Genomic DNA, 5,444 nt, shown 5'->3' with positions numbered 1-5,444 from the left:
ATTAATATTGGTTAGTTTAGCAATCTAAATTGACAGTTCAAATCGAAAACATACGAAGTTTTATAATTTTATGTTGTTGTAATTGTTAAAAAAAAATGAGAATTCAATTGGAAACAATGAGTTAATCGAAATCGTGTTTATTTGTTACTAACTATATATTAACAAAGGATTATTTAAAATTGATTGTAAGTAAATTGTATTGGAATTAGACAACAAAATAATAATTGAGAAAATTTGACATTTATTTTCCAAATGGCAAATTTTGACAATCTTACGTCAATTAATATTGATTAGTTTAGCAATCTAAATTGACAGTTCAAAACGAAAACATAAGAAGTTTTATAATTATATGTTGTTAATAGAAATCGTTGATTTGTCACTAATTATATATTAACAAAATGTCAAATTTTGACAATCTTAGGTTAATTAATGTTGGTTAGGTTAGCAATCTGAATTGACAGTTCAAAACGAAAACATAAGAAGTTTTTTTTAATTATATATTGTTAATCGAAATGTCAAATTTTGACAATCTTACGTCAATTAATATTGGTTAGGTTAGCAATCTAAATTGACAGTTCAAATCGAAAACATAAGAAGTTTTATAATTATATGTTGTTAATCGAAATCGTTGATTTATCACTAACTATAAATTAATAAAGGATTATTAATTAACATTGATTGTAAGTAAATTGTAATGGAATTAGATAATAAAATAATAATTGATAAAATTTGACATTTATTTTCTAAATGTCAAATTTTGACAATCTTACGTCAATTAATGTTGGTTAGTTTAGCAATCTAAATTGACAGTTCAAATCGAAAACATAAGAAGTTTTATAATTGTATGTTGTTGTAATTGTTAAAAAAAAAATGAGAATACAATTGGAAACAATGAGTTAATCGAAATCGTGTTTATTTGTTACTAACTATATATTAATAAAGGATTAATTAAAATTGATTGTAAGTAAATTGTATTGGAATTAGACAACAAAATAATAATTGAGAAAACTTGACATTTATTTTCCAAATGGCAAATTTTGACAATCTTACGTCAATTAATATTGATAAGTTTAGCAATCTAAATTGACAGTTCAAAACGAAAACATAAGAAGTTTTATAATTATATGTTGTTAATAGAAATCGTTGATTTGTCACTAGCTATATATTAACAAAGGATTAATTAACATTGATTTTAAGTAAATTGCATTGGAATTAGACAACAAAATATTAATTTAGTAGACTTTGAATTACTTTCCAAACGAAATGTCAAATTTTGACAATCTTATGTCAATTAATGTTGGTTAGTTTAGCAATCTAAATTGACAGTTCAAATCGAAAACATAAGAAGTTTTATAATTATATGTTGTTAATAGAAATCGTTGATTTGTCACTAACTATATATTAACAAAGGATTAATTAAAATTGATTGTAAGTAAATTGTAATGGAATTAGACAACAAAATAATAATTTAGTAGACTTTGATTTATCTTCTAAATGTCAAATTTTGACAATCTTACGTCAATTAATGGTGGTTATGTTAGCAATCTAAATTGACAGTTCAAATCGAAAACATAAGAAATTTTATAATTATATGTTGTTGTAATTGTTAAAAATAATGAGAATATAATTGGAAACAATGAGTTAATCGAAATCGTGTTTATTTGTTACTAACTATATAAGGATTATTAATTAACATTGATTGTAAGTAAATTGTAATGGAATTAGATAATAAAATAATAATTGAGAAAATTTGACAATTATTTTCTAAATGTCAAATTTTGACAATCTTACGTCAATTAATATTGGTTAGTTTCTCAATCTGAATTGACAGTTCAAATCGAAAACAAAAGAAGTTTTATTTCCTATTGTAATCGTTTAAAAAGAAATGAAGATACAATTGGAAACAATGAGTTAATCGACTAACTATATTTTTTCCCCTCTTTTGTTTCGATTCAGTGCTCGCACTTTGATATAAAAATAAAATTTCCCTTCAAGTTTTTGTTTGGTTTTTCTTGTTTTGTTGCGGGTGCGCGCATAAAACTGAAGCTCTTTCCTCTCCTCCATTCTCCTTTCTCCATCTGCTCCGAAAGACGTAAAACTTTTCCTGGGACGCTCTTTTGTTTTTATTTTTGTTTCATGCTTCTTCTTTTCTTCCTGCTTGGATATTTAAAATTTCCGAAAGAAAAGCAATAAAAAAAGGGTGGGACGAGAAACAAAGGAAGGAGTCGAACGATCGTTGTTCGAGAATTTGCATCCGCTGACGGAAGATAAAAATCCCCTAAAAAAAAAGGGAGATTATTTGTTTTTGGGGATTTTCGTTTTATTTCGTACCCAACTGAAACAACATTTTTGGTAACTTTTTATTTATTACCAGATTGCGAAACGTCACAAATTAAATGACATTCGTTATATCTGTCAACTGTCAATAGAATTTGACGTTTCGTCGCCCCGTATATTCTCGTTGCAAGTCCTAACTTTCCTAATTTATAATTTGCTGATAATTAGTCGCAATCATTGCGTGCGTTATTTATGCGTGCACTCGAAGTTCAGAGAAAATTGATATAGCGTCACAATCGATTTGAAGGAAGAAATAAATCAAAAAAATAATAATTAAAAACAAACTATATATATATATAATAACGTAATATGTTTGTGTTGTCATGGAAACGTATTGGTAACTAAGAGCGCGCGCGACTTTTTGCATAATTGATTTCCGCTCGTTGGCGTTAATCGGTTCTCGATGAGGTCGAAAGTCAATAATTCGTTTAATGATGCAATCGTGACGGGTTCCTAAAAAGAAACAAATGTTCGAACTGTCTTGAAACAATTGCTTGCACATCTCATGCGACTTGGATCGTTTCGAATTGACGTCCATCGCACTTTATCCGTCGTGCTTTGCGGAAAACAATTACGTAAATCCGTATGGAAACAATTGAATGCATGTATGGAAGTTGTAATTGTGCAAATATAAAATATTTTCTCTCTCCGAGAAATGTCGTTTTCATGAATATTCATTCACCAGGTAAACAAGACCATATTTCATATAGTTTAATTATCATCTGTTTTTCGATTTCTTTTTTTTTTTCTCTTTTCAAAAGAAGCCATTAATTAACGTTACGTAACCATGGTTACATTAAAGCTCGTCTTTTATTTAACCTTTTGGTTATGTATCTCTCTCCGATCCGTTCATTAACTATTTATGCGTTCATTTGCATAGATAGAAACACACACAGAAACACACAGAAAGAGAGAGAGAAAAACTTAATGGAATTCCTCACGTTCCGTCTCGCTTCCGCTCGCAAACTAAATCGAGATCGCAGCAGGCAGGCCGACAAACAGTCAAGGTCACGTTGCGTAACCAAAGCAACGATAATCATTTAATTATGATTATCATTCCAGCATCTTCCAACCGATTATCTAACTATCACCTTTTCGCCTCAACTTCATTAGCATATCTCCTTCCTCGATTGTTTTTTAACATTTTGCATATGCAAATTTAGGGAAAAAAAAATAGAAAAAAACAAAACAAAATCGAGTAATAATTTTGTTTGTCGAATGTTGTATTATTCGAGCTTTGCACCGTTTCGAAATTTCCAATGTTTTCGCAAGAAATTGCAAAAAAAAAAAATCCGTTTCCTATAAACAAATTAATTTGTTTCTATTCAATTTAATAGTAATATTTTGTAAAACAATTATTTTAATTACAAAAAAAAACAAAACGCGCCATCTATTTTTTAATTAGAAAAGAAGGCGAGAAACGAAAACGTAATGAGAATGTAGAGAATTTCACTGAGACGATTAAAAGAGATACAAAGATGATTAGCAGCGAATGTTCGCTGTTTAATGAGACAATTAAAGGAGTTAATTAAAAGAACGAAAATTTTAGGGTTTAATTCGCAAGAAATGTAAAGATAATTGCGCTTAATGCTGCGAGAACATTAAGAATTCTCGTTCAAATCTACAATATTTCGAATTTGAATATTTTGCATCTTTAAAAAAAAAGAAGTTGATTGATGACAGTTCGCATATCCATTTCTGACACGTGCACCAACATAACTCGTTACGTTACGTAATGTGACGTTTATTTACTGTTTATTTGGCACGAGTGGTTTTTCGGGGGATTTTCTTTTCTTCCTCGTTTATTTATTTATTTTTTTTTTCTTTTTTCGGTTCAAGCTTTATGCGGTTATTTCAGTTATTTATGGATAGGGGATGGCTGGAAATTCTGGCTGCTGCAGCGGTCGGTTTTTTCCCCGATTTCCGCGCTGAAAATCCACCCTTCTCCTCTAACCCGGCTCAACTCAACGGAACGAATCCAAAAAAATACAAATTGAAATGTCACCTGTCAAATATTAATATTGCCCGCCACATTTGAATACCCGTCACCTGTCAGATTAAAACAACAACAACAATTGGACGAGGTTAAATGAATTCGTCAATTCAATTAATTAAAACTCGGGATTTCCATAGAAACGCCAACAATTTGTCTATTGTTGCCAACCATTGGTAATTTTGTTTTTTGCGGGAATTCAGTCGTTGCGGCTATCGTAAAACGAAACGAAACGAAAATAAATAAATAAATGAAAACAGAACTTTAATGGATGAATTTATGATGGTCAGTGCGAGGTGCGCGCTCTTTAATGCACACTGAGCTCGCTTTTAAACGCGCATAAAAATATGATGCAAATGTGAATACGGTACGGTAATAACTTCAATTGCTGCTCATAACTTCAAAAACAAAAATAGTGCTCGAAGCTTTACTTCATCTGTTTAACGAAACAGCGAAAAACTTTCTTTTTTTTTTGATATTGGTAACATCAAATGTCAAAACTAAAACAACAACAACAAGGTTACCTGTCATTTATAACATACAGTATATATCATTATTATTATGACAGCGTTGTCATGGTAAACAACAATAAGATTACCTGTCAGTTATAAAATTATGATAACTATCAATTGTTTGTTTAATAACTATTGTTTAAACGCGCATAAATATGAATGGTACGGTTATAACTACAATTGCTGCTCATAACTTAAAAAAAAAATAGAGCTCGCATCTGTTTAACGAAACATTTATTTTTGTTAATATTGGTAACATCAATTGTCAAAACTTAAACAACAACAATAAGGTTACCTGTCATTTATAACATTACTATTATGACAGCGTTGTCATGGTAAACAACAACAAGATTACCTGTCACTTATCAAATTATTACAACTATGAATTGTTTGTTTAATAACTGTTATGCAATTACGTCATGAAGTGAACTAAATCGTTTCGCTTTTGATTTATACGAGTTAATTTCGAGCGTCCAGCAAAGCGCACTCTGATTATTATTAATAGACGTTTACTTTTTCGACCGCAGACTTTCAAAATTGCATGTGTGTGTGTATTTTGTTTTTCACTCTTCAATGAAAAGTCATTAAAACTATTTCCGGTT

This window comes from Nicrophorus vespilloides, unplaced genomic scaffold, assembly GCF_001412225.1.
Source record: "Nicrophorus vespilloides isolate i.1.1-1 unplaced genomic scaffold, Nicve_v1.0, whole genome shotgun sequence".
NCBI lineage: Eukaryota > Metazoa > Arthropoda > Insecta > Coleoptera > Silphidae > Nicrophorus > Nicrophorus vespilloides.
The sequence above is the reverse complement of the archived record's forward strand: the minus strand, read 5'-3'. Positions refer to the sequence as shown.